This window comes from Pleurodeles waltl, chromosome 7, assembly GCF_031143425.1.
Source record: "Pleurodeles waltl isolate 20211129_DDA chromosome 7, aPleWal1.hap1.20221129, whole genome shotgun sequence".
Classification (NCBI taxonomy): domain Eukaryota; kingdom Metazoa; phylum Chordata; class Amphibia; order Caudata; family Salamandridae; genus Pleurodeles; species Pleurodeles waltl.
This window is the reverse complement of record NC_090446.1, coordinates 1,292,795,506-1,292,807,526: the sequence shown is the minus strand read 5'-3', so window position 1 is coordinate 1,292,807,526 and position 12,021 is coordinate 1,292,795,506. Positions and strand designations below refer to the sequence as shown.

Genomic DNA, 12,021 nt, shown 5'->3' with positions numbered 1-12,021 from the left:
CACTGCACATACCCATTACACCCCCCCAACCATCATCACACAAGCCTGCACACAGGAATGCTTGCACTGGGGTACACACACACCCACCCATTGCACACCATGACACACACACATGCAATAATCATGCTCTTATACCCCTCCACGACCACTACGTAACGTCACCACACAGGAGGGTCCAGACATCTCCACTCCACCCACAGAAGAGGCCCACAGTAACGACAGCAGCTCTGGCCAACTGGATCCAGATGACCAGCCCGGACAATTGTGGGCCTCGGGACAGTCGGTTCCCCTTGCAGAGGCACAGCCCAACACTGACCTTCCACCCTCTGGTAACACCAGCACAGCACCCACCCAGCGGGCCCATACCTCGGTCCCCAGGACACGTCAATCAGCTGTGTGTCCACCACTACAGGGAACCCAGGATAACCCACCACACCAACAACAACAGGTACCTGGAGGCAGTGGTAGTGGGCACACGGTCCAGGGGACGGAGGCACAGGAACACAGGGGAACTGGGAGGGCTGCTGTGCGACAGGGGGCAGGCAGGCCAAGGGAACCCTCTCTCCACAAGGCCCTCTCCTCCATCATGGGGGCATACCACCACTCCCAGGAGACGATGGCTACGGTCCTGGCCAAGTTTCAGGAGACCCAGCGCATGCAGGATGAACAGTATTTGGGGTTCAGGGAGACGCTCAGAACCATCAGCTCCGCCCTGGGCACCATCGTAGGGGTGTTGAAGGACATACAAAAGACCATGAGGGACACCGTGGCACTCCAAGGGCCCCTGACACTAGCCTGGACAAAGAACTGCCCACCACCTCCGCCGGCGCTAGTGGACAGGACGCCCCGCCACAGGACCACCACACCAGCACCCCACCCCCTGCAGACGGAGAACCACCCCGCAAGCGGTCCCTGAGATCCATGAACAGGACAGAGCAAGATGGCAAGACCCCCGCCAGGAAATGAGACCACCCTGATTGTCCTCCCACTGTCCCACTTTGTTACCCTGTCCAGATTGGAACTGCCCCAGCTCCACTTCCTATGCCCATATGGGCAAAGCACTTGTGAGACTAATAGACTGGACTCTGCCATGGACATTCCTCCACCATCACCCATCACCATTTTTCCACCTCCTCCAATAATTAGCACTTCAATAAACACCCTTGAACCACAAAACAATCTGGAGTCAGTCTGTGATTTAAAAAATGTGTATTAGCAATGACAGTGACAAAATGCGATTTTCAAATGTAATGTCAACATACCTATGTCACACATCACAAGTCCATGAAGGATGCAAGCAGATGACACACGTTGGTAACCACACCTGTGAAACCGTAATGGAAATGTACAACTCAGTTACCAAATACTGCTTCAAATTGACAGACAGGATAGAGGTAGAAGTGTGAACGTGAATGTAATATTAAAAAAAATTGTTCTCACCTGTGTGTCACTGGAAATATTGCTGTATGACTGACTCCTTGTTGTCAATGTCTTCTTCCTCAGCTTCCTCCTCATCACTGTCCACAGGCTCCACATCTGCCACAACACCGTCATCTGGACCATCCTCCTGCAGAAAAGGCACCTGGTGTCGCAAAGCAAGATTGTGAAGCATCGAGCAGGCGATGATGATCTGACACACCTTCCTTGGTGAGTAGAATAGGGAACCACGTGTCATATGGAGGCACCTGAACCTGGCCTTCAGGAGGACGAAAGTGCGTTCGATCACCCTCCTAGTCTGCCCATGGGCCTCATTGTAGCGTTCCTCCGCCCTGGGATTCCTCACTGGGGTCAATAGCCATGACAGGTTGGGGTAACCAGAGTCCCCTAATAGCCACACACGGTGCCTCTGGAGTTGACCCATCACATACGGGATGCTGCTATTCCGCAGGATGTAGGCGTCATGCACTGAGCCAGGGAACATAGCATTTACCTGCGAGATGTACGGGTCTGCCAAACATACCATCTGTACATTCATGGAATGATAACTCTTCCGATTCCTGTACACCTGTTCACTCCTGCGGGGGGGCCCAGGGCTAAATGGGTGCGATCAATAGCACCTATGATGTTGGGGATATGTCCCAGGGCATAGAAGTCACCTTTAACTGTAGCCAAATCCTCCACCTGAGGGAAAACAATGTAGCTCCTCACGTGTTTCAGCAGGGCAGACAACACTCTGGACAACACGTTGGAAAACATAGGCTGGGACATCCCTGATGCCATGGCCTCTGTTGTTCTAAATGACCCACTTGCAGGGAAGTGGAGCCCTGATAGCACCTGCACTTCAGGGGGGATTCCTGTGGGATGGCGGATTGGTGACATCAGGTCTGGCTCCAACTGGGTACACAGTTCCTGGATTGTGGCACGGTCAAGCCTGTAGGTGATGATCAAATGTCGCTCCTCCATTGTTAACAGGTCCACTAGCGGTCGGTACACCAGAGGATTCCGCCATCTCCTTAAATGTCCCAGCTGACGGTGCCTAAGAAGTACAACAGCGACCACAGAGTCAACAAATTCTCAGGTATGTACCCACAGCTACACAGAACACGACACCAAATCCAAAACTCTTCCTGTATGTGTGTTGTGTCCAGGCCTAGGTATGTGTGACGCAGTAGTAAATGAAGCCATGTGGGCCCCTGAAATGGTGGCTGCCTGACCTCTAAACTGGGACAATGGGATGTGAGGTAACTGTGCTGGCGTTGTACCCCGCCGCGGTAGGTGGTCGTAGACCGCAGCGCAATGCTGCATTGGTTAACATTGGACCAGGAGCCAATGATGAAGTGCGCCGGTGGTGATGATACGCACCGCCGCGGAGGTGACCGCCATTTTCTATCTGTTCTATCACTCGATACCTGATCTTCCACAGGAGAGGACCTACACTGCAAGTGCTGCTGTGACCTCGGTCTGGAAGAGACAATGGCTGCTGCGTCTGGGGAAAGGGCCCCTGCCATCACTGCTTAGGAGTTGGAGAAACTCATGGACGGGGTCCTCCCCCAGTACACGCTACTCTACGGTCCTCCAGACCAACAGGTAAGTACACAGGGAGCATGTTGAATGGGCTATGCCTGGGTGGAGAGGGCTGGATGTCAGTAGGAAGGGGGCAGAGTTCTGCGAGCATGAAGGACTATGAATGCATGTGCCACATGGCAAGGGTAGTGATGGGGGCCACTCACTTCGACGGTGCAGTTGGTAATGACTTCTCTTCTTCCCCTGTACATGTCATGTAGGCCAACGCCCACCAGAAGAAGGACATTTGGCGTGCCATGGCCAAGGACGTCCGGACCCTGTGGGTCCACCAGAGACGGAGCACCCACTGCCGTAAAAGATGGGAGGACATTCGCCGCTGGAGCAAGAAGACGGCGGAGGCTGAGCTGGGGATGGCCTCCCAACGTGGGAGGGGTGCCCGTCGCACCATGACCCCCCTGATGTTTCGGATCCTGGCGGTGGCCTACCCTGAGATGGATGGGCGCTTGAGGGCATCACAGCAGACACAAGGGGGTGAGTACAACATCATTCTGGAGACTTTGCGCGCAGTGGAGGGGTCTGGGTGGGGGAGGAGGGTTGTGGGTTTCCCTAGGCCAGGGCGAGTTACGAAAGCTGTCCCCTCCAGAATGCAGGCCATGTGCCACTCCACCCCACGTCTGTAGAGTGCCAAGTAAAGGTAGACATGCCCCTGTGTCATCTATGTGGACAGATGGCACTCATAGCCATGTAGGCCATATCCCAGGAATTGCATCTGTAGAGGGCAAGAGCACGGCGTAGTGCAGGGGGCTGCTGTGTCTGTATTGTCCGCCAACGGTAGTGGTAAGCCATGCACTCAACCTGTCTTTCTTCTGTCGCCACCCCCTTTTTGTGGTCTCCCTGTTCTTTTGTGCATCAGCATCATCAGGCGAAGGTACAGTGGCACCGGAGCACGAGGGAGCTGCATCCCACATGGCCATGGAGGGCCACACCACGGACTCGGAATACACCAGTGGGACGGAGGGCGAGGGTAGCTTCACGTCGGTCACTGGATCAGCAAACAGCCACACGGACTCGTCCGCCGATGGGAGCTCCCTTGTGGTGGCGGCATCATCTGTGCCCCCCACTTCTACAGGTACAGCCGCCACCCCCCCTACCAGCACCGCCCTCCCAGCAGCCCCTCAGCCTTCGCTCCGTGCCCGCTCACCCAGGAGGGTGGGCATCACCTTCGCCCCAGGCACATCAGCCCCTGCCCCTGTCACCCCTGCTGCCCTCAGTGAGGAGGCCATTGACCTCCTCAGGTCACTCAATGTTGGGCAGTCTACCATTGTGAATGCGATCCAGGGTGTAGAAAGGGAGTTGCAACACACTAATGCATTCCTGGAGGGCATTCATTCTGGTCAGGCTGCCCATCATCGAACCCTGCAATCTCTGGCCTCAGCACTGATGGCAGCCATTGTCCCTGTGTCTAGCCTCCCCCCTCCAACTTCCTCCACCCAGACCCAATCCCCTGTACCCCAGCCTATCCCAAGCACACCATCAGACAAGCATGCACACACCTCAACACACAAAAGTAGCTCAGGCAAACATAGGCACCACACATCCCACAGGCACTCACACAAGCATCACCCACATACAGACACAGCAACATCCACTGCCTCCACTGTGTCCCCCTCCTCGTCATCTCCCTCCTCCCTCCCAGTGTCGTCTACACTCTCACCTGCATGCACTACATCTACAGGCACTAGGACTCATACCAGAACACCCAGCACCACACCTCGCTCACTTGCACTCACCACCCCACTACCATTTACACGTCCCCTGTGTCCACTCCCAGTGTGTCTGTGACACCCCCTCCCAAAGTACACAAACGTGGGCACTCACACAGCCAACATCCATCCACCTCACGACAGCCTCCAGTACCTGCACCTGCACCCAAATCACCTAATGTTACACCTGCTACGACCACCTCCTCTTCATCCACTCCCAGACCCCCTCCAGCTACCCATCCAAGTGTTTGTCAGAAACTTTTCCTGAGCAACGTTGACCTCTGTGCCACCACCCCCACCCCTCCAATTCATAGGTCCCGTAGTAGCACCTCAGCCAAAAAAAGTCCGGTACCAGTGGTGCGTGTTAGAGGTCTGTGGAGTGCACCGGCCACTAGGGCAGCCAGTGTGACACGGAGCCAAAGCACTGCCAGTCAACCCCCTGTAAAGCACCTTAAGTTGGAAAGTGGCCGACGGGAGAGGGTGAAGACTCCTGCCGGCAAAACAGCTCACAAGGGTCCCGGGGGGAGTGCCGAGTCAGCTGTGACTCCTCCTAAGGTGGTGAAGGGGCAGAAGAAGTCTTCAAAGTCTGGTAAGACCAGCCATCCTCCCCACCGGCCGGGACGCAACCGCCAGCACTATTGTCACTGGTCCAGAGACCACCGCCAGAGTCAGTGCCCTGGAGGGCAGCACTATCATCACTGGTCCGGAGACCACAGCCAGAGTCAGTGCCCTGGAGGGCAGCAGCACCACTATCGTCACTGGTCCGGAGACCACCACCAGAGTCAGTGCCCTGGAGGGCAGCACTATCGTCACTGGTCCGGAGACCACCGCCAGAGTCAGTGCCCTGGAGGGCACCACTATCTTCACTGGTCCGGAGACCACCGCCAGCGTCAGTGCCCTGGAGGTCCCCGGCAGCCACAGCCCCGCTGGGCACTGAGGGACCGTCATGCCACACACCGCTGCACAAGTCAGAGACAGCAAAGTCAAGCACCGCTGAACAGGGCAAAGACCGTCATGGTGAAGACCGTTGAACAGGGCAAAGACCGCCATGGCAAAGCACCGCTGCACAGGTCAGAGACAGCAAAGTCAAGCACCGCTGAACAGGGCAAAGACCGCCATGGTGAAGACCGCTGAACAGGTCAGAGACAGCAAAGTCAAGCACCGCTGAAAAGGACAAAGACCGCCATGGTGAAGACCGCTGAACAGGGCAAAGACCGCCATGGCAAAGCACCGCTGCACAGCTCAGAGACAGCAAAGTCAAGCACCGCTGAACAGGGCAAAGACCGCCATGGTGAAGACCGCTGAACAGGGCAAAGACCGCCATGGCAAAGCACCGCTGCACAGGTCAGAGACAGCAAAGTCAAGCACCGCTGAACAGGGCAAAGACCGCCATGGTGAAGACCGCTGAACAGGGCAAAGACCGCCATGGCAAAGCACCGCTGCACAGGTCAGAGACAGCAAAGTCAAGCACCGCTGAACAGGGCAAAGACCGCCATGGCAAAGCACCACTGCACAGATCAGAGACAGCAAAGTCAAGCACCGCTGAACACGGCAAAGACCGCCATGATGAAGACCGCTGAACAGGGCAAAGACCGCCATGGCAAAGCACCGCTGAACAGGTCAGAGACAGCAAAGTCAAGCACCGCTGAACAGGGCAAAGCACCGCTGAACAGGGCAAAGACCGCCAACTCAAGCATCGTTAGCCCATTTGCAGCTGGGACAGTGACGGAACTGGGACCGTCACGGGGAGCGTGATGCACTCTGGGCACCAGTCCCCCTCCAGAACCAGTGGAGAACAGCATCCACTCCGTCTGTCCTTCACAGGACGAAGCGGTCTCGGCACCAGTCCCCCTCCAGAACCAGTGGAGAACAGCATCCACTCCGTCTGTACTTCACAGGATGAAGCACTCTGGGCACCAGTCCCCCTCCAGAACCAGTGGAGACTTTTATCCACTTGAGAGACTGTGGCTTTGCACTTCCCTGGATGGTACAGTGGGCAACCCACCCACTGGAGAGACTTGAGAGACTGTGGCTTTGCACTCACCAGGATTGAACAGTGGGCAACTCACCCACTGTAGAGACTTGAGAGACTGTGGCTTTGCACTCCCCAGGATGATACAGTGGGCAACCCACCCACTGGAGAGACTTGAGAGACTGTGGCTTTGCACTCCCCAGGATAAAGCAGTGGGCAAACCACCCACTGGAAAGACTTGAGAGACTGTGGCTTTGCACTCCCCAGGATAAAGCAGTGGGCAAACCACCCACTGTAGAGACTTGAGAGACTGTGGCTTTGCACTCCCCAGGATTGAACAGTGGGCAACCCACCCACTCCAGAGACTTGAGAGACTGTTGCTTTGCACTCCCCAGGATACATCAATGGGCATGGAGCCCCGTCGTGGATCTGGCGTTGTGCTGTAATCCGGCTGAGGTGCTCCCCCTTCCCTTCCCCCTGAGGTTCCTGTTGTATTTCTATCTGATGCCCCTGCAGTGTTCTCTCCGTTTGTGGACAGGTATCTAGTGTGGGCCTTGCCCATGCTTTGTGGGCCCAGTGGTCCACGGACATTGATATGTGCATACCTGGAGTACTAATCGTGATATTTAATTTTTAGATTTTTATATATATCTGTATATATTTGGTTACTGTATTTTGATACATTACAATGGTTGAACTGATTTCCTTTTGTCTTTGCATTCTTCCGGGGGGGTTGTGGGTTGTTACTGTGATGTTTGGAAATGCATTGGTGTGTGTGTTGTAGTGTGCAAGGGTGGGGGTGTTGCGTGTGTGTGTGTCCCTGACTTTTGCCTCCCCCCTCCACTATGTCGTAGGTGCAGTACTCACTGTTGTCTTCGGCGCCGCCATTGCTGGTGTTTGTAGAGGAGCAGGAAGACAAGCGCAGGGAGTATTTGTAGTTCCGGCTCCATGGTGGCCTCCTTCCTCGTGGAGGGTGTTGAGGTGAGCGTTTTCCCATTGTAAAAGCTGTTTCTGCCGTGTTTTTATCCACGGTGAATCCGCCCCGGAAAAGGTGGCGGATTGGCGGGTTGTGATACTGTGGGCGGTACATTGTCTTCCGCCTGTCTGTTGGCGGTGACCGCCGCGCTGCTTGTCTGTAACGCCTTGGCGGTCGGAGTGTTAAAGTGGCTGTCTATGTTGGCGGTTTCCGCCACGGTCATAATTCCCTTTTTTTTTTCGCCGGCTTGTTTGCGGTATTACCGCAGCTTTAACACCGTCCGCCAGAGTTGTAATGACCCCCTAAGTGTAGGATCCTTCAGCATAAAAGCAGGATCAAGTGCAAAAAACCCGGCGCTCCTCTTGTTGAACACTATGAGGCGTCTCATCATACATGTGAGGAGATCAAATGGCAAGTAGTTGAACAAATCTCTTTGGGACCAAGGGGCGGAGACAAAGAGTACATCCTATCTAAGCGTGAACTGTTCTGGATTGAGAAATGTGGTACTATCAGAGAGGGACTTAACACTATAGAAGATTGGTGGCACTCTGCCCTATGAGCCACACAGACATCTGACATGCTAGACAGATACTACATTATACTTTAGCTTATTATAACACCAAGACCTCTGGCATGCCACAGGTTAATACAGGATTACGGACTCCTTGCTGCACACATTGTGGTATTTTCATCTCTGAGTTCACATGTGACTAAATAAAATAATGTGAAGATCACCATTTTGATGATTCATGGTTATTCACAATACAGTTAGTATCCCCCGGGGTCATCATGACATGCATATGAATAAGCATGTACCACATGGCCATATCGACACAAGTTTTATGCGACACTGTTCCCCTAGATGCGATTTACATACATAGATTGCTTCCCAATGCATTGTTAATTTAATTTAGTATTTTTTAATGTATATTGTCTCTCTGCGATAAGGGCCCTTGAATGCAATAGTTTATAATCTACAAAGTTCGTATTTGTATTTACCGATATATGATTGTAATTGATTATCACGGTTTGCCCACTATGTATATCTACTATGACCCACGGATACTGTGTGTGCCTGCATCACTATCGCAACCAGTCAGCCAATTTGGTTGTCACCATTCACATCGAAACTTTGTTTTAGCAGTAACATTGACCTGGACATTATGTGTGCCTGCATCACTTTCTCAACCAGTCAGCCATTCTGGCTGCCACCATTCACATTGAAATATGTTGTAGCCGTAACAACGACCTAGCTCGTTCCATGACAATACTCGTAACCCCCACACAGATTTCCGGCGCATTCACAGACCGTGCGGCCTTGAACCATTATCGGGGGAAGAGGGGACCAGAAAGGGAACCTTCCCTTCTGGGTCCGACTTACGCCACGCCAGGGCCGTAGAAACCACTTGTTCATTGGTTGGAACCTGAACCAATCACAGTTCCGTATGCCCGCTCCAATATGGAGGTCGAGCATTTTTAAGCCACCACGTCCGCAATACGTGCGGTAGCTTTCCTTGATTCATCGTGGACGCACCCAGGATTTTTTCTAGCTCGGTTTTTTGGTTAACCGGCCTGATTCATGACAGCATGCTGACTGCTTTGGCAGCAGCCTGAACTCACAAGTAAGTGGTTCACCTTCTCAGGATTAATCCCTCTCGTCCCCACAGTTGTGGTTATATTCACTCACGCATACTCCTTGCATTTTAGATCATCTGAGCCCCTGATAAATATGGCGCTCCTTGGCAATTTGCAGCCCTTGGTTGTTTTAAACAACTCCACACACTGAGATTAATCCACTAAACGTAAGTGGTTTACTGTAATTTATATAGATTTTTTATTGATTAATCTCTACATCTCGTTGAGCATCCATCCCTGTGCTATCCCTGGATACCGACCTAATAAATACCTCTCTCTTTTAGAAGTTTCCTGAGCACTAGATATTAGCGATCTTTGACGCTCCTGATCACTACGACAGCAGACAAGCGTAGATCTTCAGACCTTGGGACTATTCCGTATCTTCTAAGTCCTTTACTTTATTTTCACACAGACTAATCCTTATGATTATCTGGCATACTGAATTGTGTAATCATTTTCCAGCAGGAAGATGACCCTGATTACCTGATTGGTTTTGTACACTGGAATATAGGTGAATTTTCCAGTCAGTACACTAATTACATTATGTAAATGGATTCACCGGACCCCTAATAATACAGTGATTTATACTACCTATAGGTGCTACCATTTTGATTATCCTTGTCCTGATGATGACCCCACCTTGACTCACCTTATTACAGGGTCGAAACGTCGACACATCTCCAAAGAGTGGATGAGACAAATACAAAGAAATGTAGTGAATCTTCAGGGCTTCCTGGATTGAAGGAGCCACTTGAAGTTCATATATTTTTCTTATAACCACACTCTGCACTGATTGTATATATCACCTTCACTTACTTGCACTTCAGCACTTTCACTGTTTTTCTAGGAGCAGCTACCATGACAAATGTAAAATACAATATTCTTTTGTGAATAGAATTACATGTTCAATAGAGATTTACATGAAAAACGTCTAGATTAATATGGTCTAAATTATATATGAAGTAATACATTTATTTTGTATTACATTTATGATACACAGAAAATTCTTTAAGTCTGTTATATTCCGTGGAAGTCTAGGTTACTTCCCCCTTGCACTGACCTTGAATTCGACTACATTTATTACCCTGGTCATAAGGGTTAGAGGGTATTTGCCTCATTGTTTTACACACATGAGAAGGGAGGAAGGCTGCGTACTTGGCGCAGCCTTGGGGGTAGACCAGAGAGGACCCGTTATAGATAACGAGGTTGATGGCCTTCCTGTGTCATTTTTTGTTGACAGTGGTGCTACCCATTCCACTCTGAGAACAATAGAAGTTCTAAACCTACCCATGTCAGGAAAAACAGTCCAAGTTATAGGTGTAAGTGCTTATATTTGACAGGTGATATTTACTATCCTAGCTTCAGTTCTACTGACATAGGTGAAAATGCTTCTCTCTGATGATTATGGGCTTTGCCTAGTCAAAATTCTAATTACGCTTGAGTAATCAGAGAAATTTGGAGAATTTTGCCACTACTATTTTTAATTTACCAAAAATAATTCAATTAAACATGTTCATGTAATTATGAGTAATTTGGCACAAAACTCCTAACAAAAGAGCACAGGAACAACAAACTTAGCAAGTTCTAGCACCTGTTGGCTGCTGCGTTCGTGTTCTGTTGCATTTTGTGCAATTGTCTTAGAGAAAAATGCACCCTTGGGTCAATTTTGGATCAGAGGGTGCATTTTGCACTAAGAAAATAGTGCTAAATACTGGGTATGCTTTTTGCTTCATTTCATATATCCTTGTGTAATTGTGCTGTATCTTCGAGTAACAGCACTATTGTAAATTTTGAAATTTACGCTCATGCTAGCAAAAAGGGGGAATACTAGAAATCCCAGTTATAACAACGAAGCAATGTAATATGGCGTGCAGGGCAGATGTACTTGTTTGCTGTCTTAAGAAGTTAAGTCCCAAATAAACCATGTTCTCAGGATAACCATTAACATGTTAACTCATATTTATGTAAACTATAATAATTGTATGCAAATTAGATATTATACACCTCCATTCTGGAATTATTGACATGTATGTGGCATTTATATGTTGAATCCATGCCCTGTGTGAAAGCACAGTTTAGAATGTCTAACTGGGGTTTCTTCCCACTCTCAACAAAATGAATCACTCAAGGGTATGTGTCTGTTCATAATTCTCTGGCATCCTTGTATTAAGAGAACAGTGGTTGACACATATTAATCCTAAAGTAACAGCTGAACGTGCTTCAGCCAGCTACAGCAACACACTTGTGTCTTGCTCAAAGGACTGCATGAAGCAGCTTAAGATACTGCAGCCTTCATCAGAAAAGTGGCAATTGCAGGTTTTTGAGGGCACGTGAATGTGCTCTTTACAAATATCAAGATCTTTGTCAATGCCTGATCATATTCCAATTTTTGAAATATTTCTCACATTTCTGTATTAAATATAACAAAATGGAAAGCAAATTTATTTACGCAGGTATTAGTTGTAGATTTATTTTGTAGACTTTTTCATCTCCTTTTGAAATGTATTCCAGGATTCAATGCAAATGTAGATATATTCAGGGACATATGTACAAAGCCCTTGTGTTGCCCTTGCATCACGTAACCCAACGCGAGGGCTTGAGTGGAATTTGCTAAGCCAAACAAAGAAACCTTGTGTGGTCCTGAATGACTTAGTAAATCCAGAGTAATGCAAGGGTGCGCAAATTGCTGCTTTGCGTTACACAGCATTGGG

At 50.2% G+C, this 12,021-nt stretch overlaps 1 protein-coding gene across 6 annotated transcripts in view; it reads left to right on the top strand.

The window, feature by feature from the left end:
- Positions 1 to 12,021, top strand: part of LOC138246189 (scavenger receptor cysteine-rich domain-containing group B protein-like) — a 390,419-nt gene that overhangs the window by 195,173 nt on the left and 183,225 nt on the right. The window lies entirely within an intron of this gene.